The sequence below is a fragment of the Arachis hypogaea genome, chromosome 2 (genome assembly GCF_003086295.3).
Source record: "Arachis hypogaea cultivar Tifrunner chromosome 2, arahy.Tifrunner.gnm2.J5K5, whole genome shotgun sequence".
Taxonomy (NCBI): Eukaryota; Viridiplantae; Streptophyta; class Magnoliopsida; order Fabales; family Fabaceae; genus Arachis; species Arachis hypogaea.
This window is the reverse complement of record NC_092037.1, coordinates 81,447,761-81,469,794: the sequence shown is the minus strand read 5'-3', so window position 1 is coordinate 81,469,794 and position 22,034 is coordinate 81,447,761. Positions and strand designations below refer to the sequence as shown.

The 22,034-nt window shown below is 41.9% G+C and overlaps 1 non-coding gene across 1 annotated transcript; it reads right to left on the bottom strand.

Annotated features, from left to right (window-relative positions):
* Window positions 1-2,177: 2,177 nt before the first annotated feature.
* On the bottom strand, window positions 2,178-2,285 carry LOC112763321 (small nucleolar RNA R71). The gene has a single exon (XR_003182857.1). It is a non-coding gene; the product is annotated as a small nucleolar RNA R71 (small nucleolar RNA).
* Window positions 2,286-22,034: the final 19,749 nt, after the last annotated feature.

The following is a 22,034-nucleotide window of genomic DNA, read 5'->3' as shown; positions in this document are numbered from 1 at the left end:
GTTGTGCGAAGTTGTGTTTATGCCATGGTATTGAACACCAAGTTTTTGGGTTCATCACCGGGGATTAATTGAGTTGTGAAAATTATTGATCACAATTTCGTGCACCAAGTTTTTGGCGCCATTGCCGGGGATTGTTGAGTTTGGACAACTGACGGTTCATCTTGTTGCTTAGATTAGGTATTTTTCTTCAGAGTTCTTAAGAATGAATTCTAGTGTTTCAAGATGATCTGTTGAAGTCTGGCTGGCTGTGAAGCCATGTCTAATTTTATTGGACCGAGGTTTCAACTTATCATCACAAGAGCTTGTTGATCTCTATCAATCTTGCTGTTGGAGCAATGATTTGCTAATGCTTGGTTGGCCATTGGCCATGTCTAGTGTTTTGGACCGGAACTTTCTTTGAAAGCTTGGCTGGCTCTGAAGCCATGTCTAATTCCTGGACCGGAGTCTTAGAATAGCATTGCAATGATTCCTGGAATTCTCATTATGAATTTTGATATCTTTATTTTCTTTTCCACTTAATTTTCGAAAAAAAACAAAAAAATTACAAAATCATAAAATCCAAAAATATTTCTTGTTTGAGTATAGTGTTTCATTTTAAGTTTGGTGTCAATTGCATGTTTCTGTTCTTCTTGCATTCATTCATGTGTCTTAAGGATCTTCAAGTAATTCTTGATGATTTTCTTGCTTTGATCTTTAAATTCTCTTGACTTGAGTGTTTTGTGTGTCTCATATGCATTCTCATTTTGTCAGTGTCAGTAGTATACAAACTGCTAAGTTTGGTGTCTTACATGCATTGATATTTGATTTTAGTTGCATTTTGATTGTTCCTTATTATTAAAAATCCAAAAATATTTTTAATTTGTGTCTTCTCAAGTCAATAATACAGAGAATTGAAGGTTCAGAACATACAGCAGAGGCACTACACAGAAAACGTTGGGCGTTCAAAACGCCCAGTGAAGAAGGGCAAACTGGCGTTTAAACGCCAGCCAGGGTGCCTGGCTGGGCGTTTAACGCCCAAAAGGGTAGATTTTTGGGCGCTAAACGCCAGAATATGCACCATTCTGGGCGTTTAACGCCAGGATGGCACAAGAGGGAAGATTTTGTTTTCAAATCAAATTTTTTTAGTTTTCAAAATCTTTTCAAAATCAAATCTTTTTCAAATCATATCTTTTCAATCAAATCTTTTTCAAAATCAATTTCTTTCCATTTTTAAGGATACTTGCCATCAATTAATGATTTGATTCAACATTTCAAGTATGTTGCCTTTTCTGTTGAGAAAGGTTTAATGTTTGAATCATATCTTTTCTTGTTAGCCAAGTTATTTTTTTTATCAAATCTTTTTAAAATGTTTTTCAAATCATATCTTCTCAATCATGGTTTTTGAAAATCAATTAAAGTTTTTCAAAATGTTTTCAAAATCTTTTACTTAATTTTCGAAAATTTCTTCCCCTCTTCTCACATCCTTCTATTTATGGACTAACACTATTCCTTAATGCACAATTCGAACTCCATCTTCTTTGATAAGTTTGAATTTTCTACTTCTGCCTTCTATTTTTCTTTTCCTCTGACACCTCAAGGAATCTCTATACTGCGACATAGAGGATTCCATATTTCCTTGTTTTCTTCTCTTTCATATGAGCAGGAGCAAAGACAAAAGCATTCTTGTTGAAGCTGATCCTGAACCGGAAAGGACCTTGAAGCGAAAGCTAAGAGAAACTAAGGCACAATTCTCTGTAGAGGACCTAACAGAAATCTTCAAAGAAGAAGAACACATGGCAGCCGAAAACAACAACAATGCCAATAATGCAAGGAAGGTGCTGGGTGACTTTACTGCACCTACTCCCGACTTCTATGGGAGAAGCATCTCTATCCCTGCCATTGGAGCAAACAACTTTGAGCTTAAGCCTCAATTAGTTTCTCTAATGCAACAGAATTGCAAGTTCCATGGACTTCCATTGGAAGATCCTCATCAGTTTTTAGCTGAATTCTTGCAAATCTGTGACACTGTCAAGACTAATGGGGTTGACCCTGAGGTCTACAGACTTATGCTATTCCCTTTTGCTGTAAGAGACAGAGCTAGGATATGGTTGGACTCACAACCTAAAGAAAGCCTGAACTCTTGGGAAAAGCTAGTCAATGCCTTCTTGGCAAAGTTCTTTCCACCTCAAAAATTGAGTAAGCTTAGAGTGGAAGTCCAAACCTTCAGACAGAAGGAAGGAGAATCCCTCTATGAAGCTTGGGAAAGATACAAACAATTAATCAGAAAGTGTCCCTCTGATATGCTTTCTGAATGGAGCATCATAGGTATTTTCTATGATGGTCTGTTTGAACTGTCCAAGATGTCTTTGGATAGCTCTGCTGGAGGATCTCTTCATCTGAAGAAGACGCCTACAGAAGCTCAAGAGCTGATTGAAATGGTTGCAAATAACCAATTCATGTACACTTCTGAAAGGAATCCTGTGAACAATGGGACTAATCAGAAGAAAGGAGTTCTTGAGATTGACACTCTGAATGCCATATTGGCTCAGAACAAAATATTGACTCAGCAAGTCAATATGATTTCTCAAAGTCTGTCTGGAATGCAAAATGCACCAAGCAGTACTAAGGAAGCTTCATCTGAAGAAGAAGCTTATGATCCTGAGAACCCTTCAATGGAAGAGGTGAATTACATGGGAGAACCCTATGGAAACACCTATAATCCTTCATGGAGAAATCATCCAAATTTCTCATGGAAGGATCAACAGAAACCTCAACAAGGTTTCAACAATAATAATGGTGGAAGAAACAGGTTTAGCAGTGGCAAGCCTTTTCCATCACCTTCTCAGCAACAGGCAGAGAGTTCTAAGCAGAACACCTCTGACTTAGCAACCATGGTCTCTGATCTAATCAAAACCACTCAAAGTTTCATGACTGAAACAAGGTCCTCCATTAGAAACTTGGAGGCACAAGTGGGTCAGCTGAGCAAGAAAATTACTGAACTCCCTCCTAGTACTCTTCCAAGCAATACAGAAGAAAATCCAAAAGGAGAGTGCAAAGCCATCAACATGGCCGAATTAGGAGAGGAGGAAGAGGCAGTGAACGCCACTGAGGAAGACCTCAATGGACGTCCACTGGCCTCCAATGAGTTCCCCAATGAGGAACCATGGGAATCTGAGGCTCAAAATGAGACCATAGAGATTCCATTGAACTTACTTCTGCCATTCATGAGCTCTGATGAGTATTCTTCCTCGGAAGAGGATGAGTATGTCACTGAAGAGCAAGTTGCTAAATACCTTGGAGCAATCATGAAGCTAAATGACAAGTTATTTGGAAATGAGACTTGGGAGGATGAACCTCCTTTGCTCACCAAAGAACTGGATGACTTGTCTAGGCAAAAATTACCTCAAAAGAGACAGGATCCTGGGAAGTTTTCAATACCTTGTACCATAGGCACCATGACCTTCAAGAAGGCCTTGTGTGACTTAGGGTCAAGTGTAAACCTCATGCCTCTCTCTGTAATGGAGAAGCTAGGGATCTTTGAGGTGCAAGCTGCAAAAATCTCACTAGAGATGGTAGACAACTCAAGAAAACAAGCTTATGGACTTGTAGAGGATGTTCTGGTAAAAGTTGAAAACCATTACATCCCTGCTGATTTCATAGTCCTAGAGACTGGGAAGTGCATGGACGAATCCATCATCCTTGGCAGACCCTTCATAGCCACAGCAAAGGCTGTGATTGATGTTGATAGAGGAAAATTGATCATTCAAGTGAATGAAGAATCCTTTATGTTTGAGGCTCAATGATATCCCTCTGTCATCATGGAGAGGAAGCATGAAGAGCTTCTCTCAAAATAGAGCCAAACAGAGCCCCCACAGTCAAACTCTAAGTTTGGTGTTGGGAGGCCACAACCAACTTCTAAGTTTGGTGTTGAACCCCCACATTCAAATTCTAAGTATGGTGTTAGGAGGTTCCAACATTGCTTTGAGCATCTGTGAGGCTCCATGAGAGCCCTCTGTCAAGCTACTGACATTAAAGAAGCGCTTGTTGGGAGGCAACCCAATGTTATATTTTCCTTTGTTATTTTATGTTTTCTGTAGGTTGATGATCATGAGAAGTCACAAAATTAATTGAAAAAGCAAAAACAGAATGAAAAACAGAAAGAAAAACAGCACACCCTGGAGGAAGATCCTGTTGGCGTTTAAACGCCAGTAAGGCTAGCAGATGGGCGTTTAACGCCCAGTCTGGCACCATTCTGGGCGTTTAACGCCAGAAAGGGGCACCAGACTGGCGTTAAACGCCAGAAAAGAGCAAGAACTTGGCGTTAAACGCCAGAAATGGGCACCAGCCCGGCGTTTAACACCAGAATTGGCACAAAGAGCAATTTTGCTCGCCACTTGGTGCAAGGATGACTTTTCCTTGACACCTCAGGATCTGTGGACTCCACAGGATCCCCACCTACCCCACCACTCTCTCTCTTCCTCACCCATTCACCAATCACCTCAACACCTCTTCCCCAAAAACCCTTCACCTATCAAATCCCATCTTTCTCTTCACCACTCACATCCATCCTTCATAAAACCCCACCTACCTCACCATTCAAATTCAAAACACTTTCCCTCCCAAACCCACCCTCCCATAACCGAAACCTAACCCTCCCCCCACCCCTATATAAACCCATCTTCACTCCTTCATTTTCACACAACCTAAACACTACTTCTCCCCTTTTGGCCGAACCACAAAGCCTCCTCCATCTCCTAAATTTTTCTTTTTCTTCTACTCTCTTCTTTCTTCTTTTGCTCGAGGACGAGCAAACCTTTTAAGTTTGGTGTGGTAAAAGCATTGCTTTTTGTTTTTCCATAACCATTTATGGCATCCAAGGCCGGAGAAACCTCTAGAAAGAGGAAAGGGAAGGCAAAAGCTTCCACCTCCGAGTCATGGGAGATGGAGAGATTCATCTCAAGGGTGCATCAAGACCACTTCTATGAAGTTGTGGCCTTGAAGAAGGTGATCCCCGAGGTCCCTTTCAAACTCAAAAAGAGTGAATATCCGGAGATCTGACATGAGATCCGAAGGAGAGGTTGGGAAGTTCTTACCAACCCCGTTCAACAAGTCGGAATCTTAATGGTTCAAGAGTTCTATGCCAATGCATGGATCACCAAGAACCATGATCAAAATGTGAACCCGGATCCAAAGAATTGGCTTACTATGGTTCGGGGGAAATACTTGGATTTTAGTCTAGAAAATGTAAGGTTGGCATTCAACTTGCCCATGATGCAAGGAGATGAACATCCTTACACTAAAAGGGTCAACTTTGATCAAAGGTTGGACCAAGTCCTCAGAGACATTTGTGAAGAGGGCGCCCAATAGAAGAGAGATTCAAGAGGGAAGCCGGTTCAACTGAGAAGGCATGACCTCAAGCCTGTGGCTAGGAGATGGTTGGAGTTTATCCAACGCTCAATCATTCCCACTAGCAACCGGTCCGAAGTTACTCTAGACCGGGCTATCATGATCCATAGCATCATGATTGGAGAAGAAATAGAAGTTCATGAGGTTATAGCTCAAGAACTTTATAAGGTGGCGGACAAGTCCTCTACCTTGGCAAGGTTAGCCTTTCCTCATCTCATTTGTCACCTCTGTTATTCAGTTGGAGTTGACATAGAGGGAGACATTCCCATTGATGAAGACAAGCCCATCACTAAGAAGAGGATGGAGCAAACGAGAGACCCCTCTCATCATCAAATCCCTGAGATGCCTCAAGGGATGCACTTTCCTCCACAAAACTATTGGGAGCAACTAAACACCTCCCTAGGAGAATTGAGTTCCAACATGGGACAACTAAGGGTGGAGCACCAAGAACACTCCATTCTCCTCCATGAAATTAGAGAAGATCAAAGAATCATGAGAGAGGAGCAACAAAGACAAGGAAGAGACATTGAGGAGCTCAAGCACTCCATAGGATCTTCAAGAGGAAGAACAAGCCGCCATCACTAAGGTGGACCCGTTCTTTAATTTCCTTGTTCTTTATTTTTCTATTTTTCGAAAAAAAATCATGCTTATGTTTATCTATGTTTGTGTCTTGTGATCATTAGTATCTTAGTGTCTATACCTTAAAGTTATGAATGTCCTATGAATCCATCACCTTTCTTGAATGAAAAATGTTCTTAATTGAAAAAGAAAAGAATTGTATGAATTTTGAATTTTATAACAGTTTAATTATTTTGATGTGGTGGCAATATTTTTGTTTTCTGAATGTATGCTTAAACAGTGCATATGTCTTTTGAATTTGTGGTTCATGAATGTTGGCTCTTGAAAGAATGATGAAAAAGGAGACATGTTACTGAGGATCTGAAAAATCATAAAAATGATTCTTGAAGCAAAAAAAAAAGCAGTGAATACAAAAAAAAATTTCGAAAAAAAAGAAAGAAAAAGAAAGAGAAAAAGAAAAAAAAAAGAAAGAAATAAAGTTGTGATCCAAGGCAAAAAGAGTGTGCTTAAGAACCCTGGACACCTCTAGTTGGGGACTCTAGCAAAGCTGAGTCACAATCTGAAAAGGTTCACCCAATTATGTGTCTGTGGCATGTATGTATCCGGTGGTAATACTGGAAGACAGAGTGCTTTGGGCCACGGCCAAGAATCATAAAGTAGCTGTGTTCAAGAATCATCATACTTAACTAGGAGAATCAATAACGCTATCTGGATTCTGAGTTCCTAAAGAAGCCAATCATTCTGAATTTCAAAGGATAGAGTGAGATGCCAAAACTGTTCAGAGGCAAAAAGCTAAAACCCCGCTCATCTAATTAATACTGATCTTCATAGATGTTTTTGGAATTCATTGTATATTCTCTTCTTTTTATCTTATTTGATTTTTAGTTGCTTGGGGACAAGCAACAATTTAAGTTTGGTGTTGTGATAAGCGGATAATTTGTACGCTTTTTGGCATTGTTTTTAGTATGTTTTTAGTATGATCTAGTTAGTTTTTAGTATATTTTTATTAGTTTTTAGTTAAAATTCACTTTTCTGGACTTTACTATGAGTTTGTGTGTTTTTCTGTGATTTCAGGTATTTTCTGGCTGAAATTGAGGGACCTGAGCAAAAATCTGATTCAGAGACTAAAAAGGACTGCAGATGCTGTTGGATTCTGACCTCCCTGCACTCGAAGTGAATTTTCTGGAGCTACAGAGACCCAATTGGCGCGCTCTCAACAGAGTTGGAAAGTAGACATCCTGGGCTTTCCAGCAATATATGATAGTTCATACTTTGCCCAAGATTTGATGGCCCAAACCGGCGTTCAAAGTCACCCTCAGAATTCCCAACGTTAAACACCGGAACTGGCACAAGGATGGGAGTTAAACGCCCAAACTGGCACCAAAGCTGGCGTTTAACTCCAAGAAGAGTCTCTACACGAAAATGCTTCAATGCTCAGCCCAAGCACACACCAAGTGGGCCCGGAAGTGGATTTTTATGTTATTTACTCATCTTTGTAAACCCTAGGCTACTAGTTCTCTATAAGTAGGACCTTTTACTATTGTATTTTCATCTTCTGATCTGGGGATCTTTGGATCATTTTAGATCTTTTGATCACGTTTGGAGGCTGGCCTCTCGGCCATGCCTAAACCTTGTTCTTATGTATTTTCAACGGTGGAGTTTCTACACACCATAGATTAAGGTGTGGAGCTCTGTTGTACCTCGAGTATTAATGCAATTACTATTGTTCTTCTATTCAATTCCGCTTGTTCTTGTTCTAAGATATCACTTGTTCTTGAACTTGATGAATGTGATGATCCGTGACACACATCATCATTCTCACCTATGAACGTGTGCCTGACAACCACCTCCGTTCTACCTTAGATTGGGTGGATATCTCTTGGATTCTTTAACCGGAATCTTCGTGGTATAAGCTAGAATTGATGGCGGCATTCAAGAGAATCCGGAAGGTCTAAACCTTGTCTGTGGTATTCTGAGTAGGATTCAATGATTGAATGACTGTGACGAGCTTCAAACTCCTGAGGGCTGGGCGTTAGTGACAGACACAAAAGAATCACTGGATTCTATTCTGACCTGATTGAGAACCGACAGATGGATAGCCGTGCCGTGACAGGGTGCGTTGAACATTTCCTCTGAGAGGATGGGAGGTAGCCACTGACAACGGTGAAACCCTTGCATACAGCTTGCCATGGAAAGGAGTAAGAAGGATTGGATGAAGACAGTAGGAAAGCAGAGAGACGGAAGGGACCAAGCATCTTCATACGCTTATCTGAAATTCCCACCAATGAATTACATAAGTATCTCTATCTTTATCTTTATGTTTTATTCATCATTCATATCCATTTGAGTTTGCCTGACTAAGATTTACAAGGTGACCATAGCTTGCTTCATACCAACAATCTCTGTGGGATCGACCCTTACTCGCGTAAGGTTTATTACTTGGACGACCCAGTACACTTGCTGGTTAGTTGTGCGAAGTTGTGTTTATGCCATGGTATTGAACACCAAGTTTTTGGGTTCATCACCGGGGATTAATTGAGTTGTGAAAAGTATTGATCACAATTTCGTGCACCAGAATGCAACATCTCCTAAGCCCAATGAATCCCCCATCTCTGATCTTAGCCATTCTCTTTATTTTCTGCCATTTATTTCCATGTTCATTTCCCTAAATTCCCATTTAAGATTCTGCACTTTATTTTCTGCAATTTACTTCTCCGCTATTTAATTTTCTGCAATCTCAACTAAATTTCTGTTTAGCTCAACTAGCACACTCTTCCAACTAAAGTTGCTTGACCAATCAATCCCTGTGGGATTCGACCTCACTCTATTGTGAGTTTTTACTTGATGACAAATTCGGTATACTTGTGACAAACCCCATTTTAAGAGTTTATCTTGTGCTAATTTCAAAGGGTTTATCAATGATTTCACACACTTTCTGCATGAAAATATAAGGATTTGCATTCTTTTCCCAGTTTTGCCTCATAAAGGAAAACATGCTTATTTTGCACCAAAATAGACACATTTCTAGTCTCGCCTTAATGCCATTCGATACCGTGACTCGTGTGCTAAGTGATTTCAGGACATAGATTAGGAATGGACAGGAAAAGATAAGGAAGAAGGGTACAAGGAAAGGAAGCATGAAAATTGAGCATTGGAGATTTCCGCATGGGCGCGTGCGCGCACATGGCGCGCCCGCGCGGATGAGAGTAATGTGAAGCCGAAGCTGAGAGCCAAGCCACGAGCCGGCTAGAGTAGCGGCCAAGCCAGGATCTTCATGGACGCGTACGCGTACACTCCGCTTCCGCGCAGACTCCAGAGCCGCATCCAGGGCGCGCACGCGTACCTTGCGCGTGCGCGCCGATGTTCGAAAATGATTTTTTTAAAAGTCACGTGACTTAGGCGTGGAGTTGGTTGGAGATCCCAACTTTTGAGGAGTGCTTTGGCGGGAAAAGACTTAAGAGGACCAAAGGGGCAAAGGTTGAAGGGAGTTAGTTCATTTTTTTAGTTTTTGAGATATTTTTGAGTTAGTTGCATTGTTAGAGAGAGAAGCTCCAACTTCTCTCTAGGATTCACCAACTTCTCTCAAGCTTTTACTAGGGTTCCTTCTCATCAAAGTTCTGAATTTTTGCCCAATTTTTGGTGAGATCTATTGCACTTTCATTTCACTTTGCTCATGTAATAGATTTTCCCTTCCAAATTCAAGTTGTAATTGTTGACATACCTTGGATCTAGGAGTCAATTCTATGGTTTTTGGATTCATTTGATATCTTGAGATTTTGATTCTCATTGTTGTTCCTTGATACTTGTTGCTAATCTCTTGTGTTGCAATAGTTCTAATTTTACTTTTCTCTTCATTTCACCATGATTTTCCTTCTTGCTCACTACATGTTTGATAAAATGTCAATACTAGTTATGGAGTAGAATTTTTGTACTTGGCATAGGGTTTGGTCATTGGAATGAATTGAATAGTTATATCAAGGGTTGATTTGAAGTTAGAGCTTGCCAATTGCCTTGAAGTACACTAAAACTAGATTCCCATAAGGTGAAGCTAGAACTTGTGATTCAAGTTAATTGTTTTCATTTGACTTTCCTCTATACTAGGGGATGACTAAATGAAGTAAGTCCTAATTGTTGTTAACCTTGAGTAAACTATAATGATAAAGATTTCTAATGCCAACCCTAAGTCAAGTCCTTTTGATAATTGATTGTTTGTTTCTCATTACTTGCTAAATTCTTCCAAGAACCCCACAAGGCTTACTAAAACAATAAAATGCATACTTTGGCAATTCCAAGGGAGAACGACTCGGGAGATTTATACTCTCGGATATAGATTGTAGTTTTGTTTGATGATGGATTTCGCGTTGGTTTAGACTATACTACGATTGATCACTTGATAAATTCTACACCAACAAAAATCCATTTGTCAAAATGGCGCCGTTGCCGGGGAATTTGCTTTGTGTGCCATGTTATTGTTTGGATTAAGCATGAATAGATGTACATAGTTGCATTTCCTTGTGAATAATTCAAGTGACTAACCCCTCATTCATTACAATGAATTCCATTTTCCCTTCATTGCATGACGCGTTCACAACCAAATCCGAGCTTAGTCCCTTTTGATCCGGAAATAGAACGAACTTTGCTTCATATTAGACAAGCTCGGAGGCGGCTTGAGTTTGGAAAAGGGGAAGAGGCCTTCACTACCTCAACCACCTTACCAAAAGTGAACATTGAACCGTCACTCAACGAAGGCATTAATTCTACTCCCATCAATCTCACTAATAATTCTTCTTTTGTTTTAGATACTAATACCATGGATGCTCCGAGGAGAGTTACCATCAAGGAAGCGGGTGCACCGGATTATGTCCTTCAACCCCTTCACGTAACTCACCCCAACTTGAATGCTAACTTTGAATTGAAGACCGCTTTGATCAACCTCCTACCTAAGTTTCATGGACTTCCCGCACAAGATCCTATTCGACATCTCAAGGACTTCCACCGCATATGTTCAACTACTAGACGGGAAGGGTCCGATGAAGTTGCTATATGGTTGTTTGCTTTCCCTTTCTCTCTTGAGGACAAGGCTAAAGAATGGTTCTACACCCTCTCTAGTGAAGTTACCTCCGATTGGGACTTACTTAGAAGAGGATTCTTGGATAAATTTCTACCTCCGGAAAAGATGGATAGGCTAAGGAAGGAAATGTCTTGTATTGTGCAAGGTGAAACGGAACCACTCTATGAGTATTGGGAACGGTTTCGCAAACTACTAGATGCATGCCCCAATCACATGCTTGACACTCAAGTATTGCTTGGATACATATGTCAAGGGATGCGAGAGCAAGATAGAACCCTCTTGGACACTTCTAGCAATGGTTCTTTGTCCAAATATAAAACTGCGGAGGAGGCATGGCAACTTATTATTGACTTGGCCGAATCCAATCAACATATGAGGCGAAGAGTCAACCGTCCAAGGACCGTGAATGAGGTATCAACTAGTAGTGAAACCACCGCTCTAACTCAATCCTTGAATGAGATGACATCTATCTTGAAGCAACTCCAATTGAACCAACAACAACCACAACCTCAATCATACCAACAACAACACCCTCCACCACCTCAACAACATAACCAACAATTGGTTCCTCAAAGAGTATGTGGTATTTGCTCTTGCTACTCTCACTACACGGATGAGTGCCCAAGCCTTCAAGAAGATAATACCTTGGCGGCTACCCACAATTTCTATGATCGCCCCAATCAAGGATACTACCAAGGTGGTAATCCTAACCAAGGGTACTCTTATCAAGGAGGAGGAAGCCACAACCAAGGAAGTGGACACAATAATCAAAATTGGAAGGACAACCATCAACAAGGGAATAGGGACAACAACAACAATGGAGGAGGTCAAAGATGGGGTAACAATTCACAAAACTTTTCACAAAACCGACCGTACAACTCACAAAACCAATCATACAATCAACAAAACCCACAAAGAAACTACCAAACATATCAACCACCACATCAAAGACCACCACCCAACCAATCACAAGCTCCTCAACTCACATACGCAACCACTCCCTCCAACCAAGATGAAACACTCCGAACCATTATCCAAGGCCAAAAGGAGCTACAAAACACACTTGCTTCTGGTCTCACCGGTCTCACCTCTACACTACAAGCTCTTCTTGCACGCATGGATACACCATCAACTTCCACTCCTCAACCCCCAATCCAAAGTGTCATTCCTTCTCAACCTCAACCAAATCCAAAGGGGGGCATCAATGCCATCACCCTTAGATCCGGTACGCAACTAAAAGGGAAGGAAGCAAAGGATTCAAGCCCTATCACAACCGCTCAAGAAGAGGAGAGAGTAGACATAGAAGAGGTAGTGGAAAAGGAGACACCACAAGCCATAGTTGAGGATGAGGTCCAACCAACAAGAGAGACAACCAAGGCCAAAAGAACCTTGGAAGAGGAAGTTGCTCAACCACTTCCGTTCCCAACACTTGCAAAGAAAGCTAAAAAGCGCATAGAACTTGACCCCAAAATGGTGGAAGTATTCAAGAAAGTTGAGGTAACCATCCCCCTCTTTGACGCTATCCATCAAGTTCCTAGATATGCTAAATTCCTCAAAGACTTATGCATACATAAGGATACAATTCTTGAATTGGAAACCATTCCATTGGGGAGCTCTATTTCCGCTTTAATGGGAACACTACCCGAGAAGTGTGATGATCCGGGTCCTTGTATGGTTGCTTGCACAATCAACGGAGTTCACTTTAAAGATTGCATGTGTGACCTTGGAGCATGTGTGAGCATCATGCCACTATCCGTTTACCGGTTATTGAACTTGCCACAACTAAAAAGATCAACGGCAAGATTTGTCCTAGCGGATAAAAGCATAATAACCGTAGCGGGCGTTGCGGAAGATGTGTTGGTGAACATAAAAGGGTTGATATTCCCCATTGACTTCTATGTTCTTGAAATGCCATCAAGCGAAACCGAAAGAGCATCATCTATCCTACTTGGAAGACCATTCTTGAGAACTTCTAGATTCAAACTTGATGCTTACTCGGGGAATTACTCATTTGAAATAGATGGGAGAATTGTAAGCTTTAGCCTAGAGGAAGCAATGAGGCATCCACCGGAGAACCACTCTTTGTTTCGGTGTGACCCAATCGACAACATAGTGGCCGAAGTGCATCTAGCAAAGTTAGATGAGAAGCATATGGGTGAAGAAGCAAGTGAAAAGTCAAGCGAACTAAACACCACACAAACTCAAACTTCCAAGAAAAACAAAAAGTTGGAATTGAAGCCACTACCACCTCACTTAAGGTATTCATACCTTGATGAAGCCCAAGAGCTACCCGTGATAATTGCCCAAGAGCTAACCCCTCAACAAGAAGAGAAATTGCTAAATGTGTTGAGAAAAAACAAAAAGGCAATCGGATGGAGTTTGGCGGATCTAGTGGGAATAAGCCCCAAAGTATGCGAGCACCGCATATTCCTTGAAGAAGGAGCAAGACCGGTCCGGCAACCTCAAAGGAGACTCAATCCTACCATCCTTGAGGTAGTAAAGAAAGAAGTCACTAAGCTACTTGAAGCAGACATCATCTACCCTATCTCGGATAGCGAATGGGTAAGCCCGGTCCAAGTAGTGCCCAAAAAGTCCGGAGTAACAACAATCAAAAATGAAAGTGGTGAACTCATAGCAACAAGAGTGCAAAATTCTTGGAGAGTATGCATAGATTACCGAAGATTGAATGCGGCCACAAGAAAAGATCATTTTCCACTACCATTTATTGATCAAATGCTTGATCGATTAGCCGGTAAATCATATTATTGTTTTCTTGATGGCTACTCCGGATACTTCCAAATCCATATTGCTCTAGAAGATCAAGAAAAAACTACATTTACTTGCCCCTTCGGAACGTATGCCTACAAGCGTATGCCATTTGGCCTATGCAATGCACCGGCAACGTTCCAAAGATGCATGATGAGCTTATTTGCGGATTTTCTAGAGCAATCAATGGAAGTTTTCATGGATGATTTTAGTGTGTATGGTGATTCATTTGAGCATTGTCTAGGTAACCTTGAAAAAGTCTTGGAGAGATGCACCAAAACAAACCTTGTTTTAAATTTTGAAAAATGTCATTTCATGGTCAAACAAGGCATTGTTTTGGGACACATAGTATCAAAGGAAGGCATCTCCGTAGATCCGGCAAAGATAAATGTCATATCTAGTTTACCTTACCCCTCCTCCGAGAGGGAAGTCCGTTCTTTTCTTGGACATGCAGGATTTTACCGGAGATTCATCAAAGACTTTAGCAAGGTGGCTCTACCCCTCTCTCGATTACTCCAAAAAGACGTTGAATTTGAGCTAAGCAAAGAATGTATGGAAGCATATGACAAACTCAAAGTAGCATTGACACAAGCTCCTATAGTGCGAGGCCCCAATTGGACTCAACCTTTTGAAATCATGTGTGATGCTTCAAACTATGCGATTGGAGCCGCGTTAGCACAACGCGAGGGTAAGATTCCCTATGTCATAGCTTATGCTTCCAAAACATTAGATGGAGCCCAATCCAACTACACTACTACCGAAAAGGAATTACTAGCTATTGTTTTTGCTTTGGACAAGTTCCGAGCTTATCTTCTTGGTTCCAAGGTAGTAGTGTACTCGGATCATGCGGCACTAAAGTACTTGTTGGCCAAAAAGGAATCAAAACCGAGATTAATTCGTTGGGTGCTTTTGTTACAAGAATTTGATTTGGAGATCAAAGATAGGAGTGGTTCCCAAAATCTAGTAGCGGACCATTTAAGCCGCCTTGAACACACAAAGGGCGACACCACTCCCATCAATGACTCCTTTCCTTTAGATACCTTGCACGCAATCTCGGAAGTGGTTCCTTGGTATGCCCCAATCGCAAACTATTTGGTTTCACGCACCTTCCCTCCTAATTTTGACAAACACAAGAAGGATAAGCTGAAAAGCGAATCCAAATACTATATTTGGGATGATCCCTATTTGTGGAGATGTGGAGCGGACCAAATAGTGCGACGGTGCATACCCCAAACCGAATTCCAAGCAATCTTGGACGCTTGCCATGCTTCCGAAGGAGGTGGTCACTATGGGCCCCAAAGAACGGCAAGAAAGGTCCTTGATTGCGGATTTTGGTGGCCAACCCTTCTCAAGGATGCTTCTCTCTATTGCAAATCTTGTCCCCAATGTATGAGGTTTGGAGATATTTCCAAGAAGGACGAAATCCCCCAACAAAATATGCTTTTTTGTGAAATTTTTGATGTATGGGGAATCGACTTCATGGGACCATTCCCAAACTCCAATGGCTTTCTCTACATCTTGTTAGCCGTCGATTATGTGTCAAAATGGGTGGAGGCAATCCCCACCCGAACGGATGACGCTAATGTGGTGTATTCTTTTGTGAGGAATAATATCATTTGCCGTTTTGGAGCCCCAAGAGCAATCATAAGTGACCAAGGATCACACTTTTGCAACAAGAAAATAGACGGCCTCATGAGGAAATATGGCATCATCCACAAAGTCGCCACGGCTTACCATCCTCAAACAAACGGCCAAGCCGAAGTCTCAAACCGGGAAATCAAGCATGTTTTGGAAAGGGTTGTGAAGCCGAATAGAAAAGATTGGAGCACTAAACTCTCCGATGCACTTTGGGCATATCGGACGGCTTACAAGACACCGATAGGCATGAGCCCCTTCCGGCTTGTATATGGTAAAGCATGCCACTTACCGGTGGAGATTGAACACAAAGCATATTGGGCCGTAAAGGAGTGTAATATGAACTTAGGTGGGGCCGGCATAGAAAGAAAGCTTCAATTGGCGGAATTGGAATGTTTGAGACAAGAAGCCTACGACAATGCTAGACTCTACAAGGAAAAATTGAAAGCCATCCATGACAAAAACATTAGGAGAAAAGAGTTCCAACCCGGTGACTTAGTGCTTCTCTACAATTCAAGGTTGAGACTACTACCCGGAAAGCTAAGATCAAGGTGGATGGTCCATATCAAGTGGAGAAGGTAGAACCTTATGGGTCTACCACTTGCGCCACCCAACAAGTCCGGACATCTTCAAGGTAAACGGACACCGCCTCAAATTGTTCCATGGTGAACAAAGAAAGAACTCCAAGGAAATTGAAGTGTTCCTCTTGAGGGATGCAACTCTTGATCAAGCACAATAATCTACTGAAAGTCCAACTTAAGGACGTTAAACAAAAGTGCTAGGTGGGAGACACCCCACCATGGTAAGATCTTCCTTTGAGCTTTGTACATAGACACTTGACTTTATGTTTGTTAGATAGATTTTATTGTCAATTCTCCACCAATTGTTCAAATTCATTGCTGATGTACCAAGGAAAATGCCCTGATCTAGTGCTTAGGCAGCTGTGTGGATAGGGGAGGTTGTAATGTCAAAAGTGGCATAGACACATGCATAATTAGAAAAAACTACCCCCTCTACGCGTGCGCGCGCCTGGCGCGCACGCGTCCTTAAGGTACTCGAAGGTCACCCACGCGAACGCGCACCGTGCGCGGACGCGTGGATTGCAAAACATAGCCTCCATACATTTACCCGAGAGTTATGCCCACACCATGCCAGGGCCATGCCTGAAGCACAAGAAGCTCGCGCGAACGCGCACATGGCGCGCCCGCGCACTTGGGCAAAGTCTGTCGACCGACGCGCAAGCGTAGCGTGCGCGTCCGCGCCGATTGCCCTGCTGCAATCCTGGTACATGTTCCAGAGATTAGGCCGCTCTCAGGCCTCTACCAAGCCACAAGCCCAAAACCTTGACCGCGTGCGCGCACTGGACGCGCACGCGCCCATACACTGCGAGCACAATATGCGCGCGCGCGCCATAGCCGCGTACGCGTCCTATGATCCTGCACTCCTCTCTGGGCCATTTCACAGAGAGTTGAGCCCCCTCTAGGCCTTTCTCATGCCTGGGGCGCAACCACGTTGACGCGTGCGCGCCACAGCCGCGCACGCGCCAATAGTCCTGCAGCAACTTCTGGCACATATACCAGAGAGTTGTGCCAACCCTGTGCCTCCCTTGTGCCTCCAACCCAAACACACGCGCGCATCAGCGCAAGGCGCGCGCGCGCGTCCCTCTCGACCTCGCCTCACTGCGCGAGCGCGCGCTGTGCGCGCACGCGCGGATGCTCGGCGCCAAAACAAAAATAGGCACAATCACCCCTTCACTTTCACTTCACATTTTCCCCCTCCTCATACCTTCTACTACACCTCCAACTTCAAAGAGGGGCACACTCTCTTTTCACCTCCATCCCCTCTTCTACACTACTTTCTACCACTCACTACCTTTTCTACTACTTCCCCTAAACCCACACCACAACCTCCTCTCTCATTCTCTTCATCTCACAAGGTACCATCCTAAGCTACCATTTCTTGTGTTGTTATTCTTTAGTTTCACTTTCATTTAGTATCTTCTTTCTTCTTTCTTTTAGTTACTTCTTTAGGATGTTATTGTTCTTATCTTCTTCTCTCTTTCCCTCTCATTCACACTAACTCTTCATGGCATTTAGGTCTCTATTTCACTTGCATTTGTAGATGAGTTGTGTTGTTTGCTTTTCTTACACTCACTGTGTACTATAATCATTAGTAGTGGATTGTGACTTACTACATTGCTTTCACCATCTTCAAATCACACACTACAACTGAATGCACACCAAGTGTTCGATGAAAGGCATACTTGACTTTTGCACCAACTTTGACTAATTGCTCTCATCTTATCACTTATGCGCATCCCTACTTGCTTTCCTTGTGTGGCCCTTAAGGGTATACGCTTCTCATGCTCCCTACCTGCATGCATAAATCACCCTTACACCATATGAAAATGATTTGCCCTGCTCTTTTCATGTTATCTTAGTCACATGTTGCAGCTGTCATGTGACAATGATACCGATATTCTATGGCTTAACTTTTCATCGCATTAACCCATTTACTTTCACCTACTTGGATTTTGATGTTTTCCCTTCGTTACTCTTATAGGATGGTTATCAAAAAGAACAAAGGGAAAGCTCCCAAAAGCCAACTCCCAACAAAGCGCACCAAGAGCAAACGGCCAAGCCACTCTTGAAGAAAACTAAGGGCCCCATTGATTTCTCGAGAAGGATAACCCTCCTAAGGATTCAAACAAGTTCCCAATCGCTACTGCGAACTTGTTACGCAGAATGATCGAGAGGAACTATCATCCGGAACCACTCCTTGTCCTACCGGCTCACCTTCACCAATTGTGATGCCACATATTGAGCAACGACAATGGAGGTTCCTATTGCGGAAACCAAAGGAGGCTAACCTTTCTTGGGTAGTGGAATTCTACTCCAACTTCCACTCCCCCTTCTCACATCAATCTTTGTGCGCCGAAAGCAAGTGTCGGTCACAGTGAAAGCTATCCAAGAAGTCCTTGGGATTGAACAATCACGGATGCTTATGACGCCTATGAGGAAGTCTTGGCTACATGCAATGACCGCGCATTCGATTGGAGCGCAATCCTCCGTGTCATTGCTCTACCCGACGCCTATTGGATTCGGGGGACTATCAAGCAAAGACCAAAAGGTTTAGATGTCCGCCACCTCACTCAAGAAGCCACGGCATGGGCCCAAATCTTAGCTCACTATGTGCTCCCAAGTACACATGGGTCCTCCATTACCGCCGATTGCCTTATTGATTTGGTGCATATTAACGAGAAACCGGTCAATGTTTCGCTTGTCATCCGCCAATCCATGGGGCGCATCCATGCCAAGGGAAATCTACCGTTCCCCGGTTTGGTGACGGAATTGGTTGCAAAAGCCGGCGTCAACCGGGAGGCTAAAGATAGGAGAGCATCAATTCCGGTCGATGGTGATATAATTCCGACCAAGAGATGCCTCAAGCCTCCGGAAGCTACCAAGGACAGCGGATTAACCACACCAACTCACAAAGCTACCACCTCATCTACATCACCAAAATCGGCCGCCCAACGCCTTGAGGACCTTCACGAGAAACTGGACCGTTATGAACGGCGTAACCAACGCCGATATGCTCATGTGAAGAAGCTCCTAAGCGTCGTCACACCACCTATGGAGGAACCCGATATCTCAACATCCACCGCAACTTCAAGCGGAGAGAACGATAACATTGGAGATATGGGACATCGGCACTCGATCAACCACTGCGCCTTACCTACAGCACGGAGGACCGTGCTAAGTTTTAAGTGTGGGGAGGTCGACCGACCGATCTCCGTAGGTAAAGCTGAATAAATTAGGATAGGTTGCATGAGTAGGTTTTAGCTGACACCATCTGCATGATAAATTTACTTGGTTGGAACAATGAATTCTTTCTTAAAGAAACCAACACTTTGGGGACAATCATGGGGCATTGCAAAATTTTAAATGTTTTGATGCCAAATTGCATGAGAATTATATTTTGGAACATAGTTTTGAGCTAAGAACACAAGCAAGTGAGCTTTGAGCCTAATGGTGTGGTTACATCTCATAACCACTTACTTTCCTTCTTGTGTGCATTATTCTCCTTCTATGATTGTAATCTTGCTTTGTTTCATTCTTTATGTCCATTATTTTGTGTATTCATGCATTTACAGGATTGAGGCCATCATTTCATTAGCCCACTTACCCAAATAGCCCACCTTTTGTCTTCCATTGTTAACCAATTTGAGCCGACGATTAACCCACTGTTCTTTAATTTAGCACATTACAAGCCGTAAAAGCGGAAAACAATGAAAGTCCTCAATTTGGATCTTTGATTGGCTTAGCTAGTGTATGTGAGTATCATTCAAGTGTGGGAATTTTTGGGACATTGGGTGGACAAAGGGTAGTTTTGCTTTGTATTGAGAATATTAAGGAATGGTACATACTCATGTAGTAATCAAACGTAAAACCTTATGCATTGAGATTCTGAATATAGAAAGAAAAAAAAATATGAGACAAACCAAAAGAAAGAAAAAAGAAGAATAATATGAAAAAAAAATAGAAAAAGGAAGAAAAAGAAGAAAAAGAAAAAAATAAAAAGGGGACAAAATGCCCCAAAGTGAAGCTCAATAAGATCAATGCATATGTGTGTGGAATTAGAGGAATGCATGAGTATGTGAAAAAGTGAGGAATGGGTAGTTAGATTAGCACTTAATTGTATAGCTCATAGGTAGGTTAGTGGAGGTTTAAGTCATAAAGATCCAAGTTTAAGCCCACTAGCCATATATGATCCTACCTGACCCTAACCCCATACAACCTAAGGAGAAGACCTCATGATAGATGTATGCTTGCATGAAATACATGTTGATTGTTAGAAGAAGAACAAATCTTAGAAAGCATGATTAGGGAGAATCGAGAGAGTCAACCCTAAACACTTGAGCGACTAGAGTGCAAATACTTCCGGTAAGGTTCGACGCTCAATCCTTTTGATTCCGGCTCTCGCGAGCATTCCTCATTGCAAGGGTGCATAAATTGCATTTAGATGCCTTAGAATTTGGCAAGATTTATGCATTAGCCACCATGTACCCAATAAGCTTGCACATGTCATAAGGAAGTGATTGTTCCCAACCAAGTAGATAACCGCACTAGTTGTTAGCTGCATGCATATGAGTAGGTTGCATTCCCATGATCCCATACGTTTGTGACCCTAGGTCTTCTATATCTCTTTGCATTTTCCTAAGCATGAGGACATGCTAGAATCTAAGTGTGGGGAGGTTGACAAACCCCATTTTAAGAGTTTATCTTGTGCTAATTTCAAAGGTTTATCATAGATTTCACACACTTTCTGCATGAAAATATAAGGATTTGCATTTTTCTTTTCCCAGTTTTGCCTCATAAAGGAAAACATGCTTATTTGCACCAAAATAGACACATTTCTAGTCTCGCCTTAAGCCATTCAGATACCGTGACTCGTGTGCTAAGTGATTTAGGACATAGACTAGGACTGATGAAGGAAAAGATAAGGGAGGAGGGTTGCAAGGAAAGAAGCCATGAAAATTTGGTAGCATTGGAAGTACCGACTATGGGCGCGTGCGCTGCAGTTGGTTGGAGATCCCAACTTTTGAGGAGTGCTTTGGCGGGAAAAGACTTAAGAGGACCAAAGGGCAAAGGTTGAAGGACTTAGTTCATTTTTTTAGTTTTTGAGATATTTTGAGTTAGTTACATTGTTAGAGAGAGAAGCTCCAACTTCTCTCTAGATTCACCACTTCTCTCAGCTTTTACTAGGGTTCCTCTCATCAAAGTTCTGAATTTTTGCCCAATTTTTGGTGAGATCTATTGCACTTTCATTTCACTTTGCTCATGTAATAGATTTTCCCTTCCAAATTCAAGTTGTAATTGTTGACATCCTTGGATCTAGGATTCAATTCTATGGTTTTTGGATTCATTTGATATCTTGAGATTTTGATTCTCATTGTTGTTCCTTGATACTTGTTGCTAATCTCTTGTGTTGCAATAGTTCTAATTTTACTTTTCTCTTCATTTCACCATGATTTTCCTTCTTGCTCACTACATGTTTGATAAAATGTCAAACTAGTTATGGAGTAGAATTTTTGTACTTGGCATAGGGTTTGGTCATTGGAATGAATTGAATAGTTATATCAAGGGTTGATTTGAGTTAGAGCTTGCCAATTGCCTTGGAGTACACTAAAACTAGATTCCCAAGGTGAAGCTAGAACTTGTGATTCAAGTTAATTGTTTCATTTGACTTTCCTCTATACTTAGGGGATGACTAAATGAAGTAAGTCCTAATTGTTCAACCTTGAGTAAACTATAATGATAAAGATTTCTAATGCCAACCCTAAGTCAAGTCCTTTTGATAATTGATTGTTTGTTTCTCATTACTTGCTAAATTCTTCCAAGAACCCCACAAGGCTTACTAAAAACAATAAAATGCATACTTTGGCAATTCCAGGGAGAACGACTCGGGAGATTTATACTCTCGGATATAGATTGTAGTTTTGTTTGATGATGGATTTCGCGTTGGTTTAGACTATACTACGATTGATCACTTGATAAATTCTACACCAACAAAAATCATTTGTCAACTTGCCGAAGAA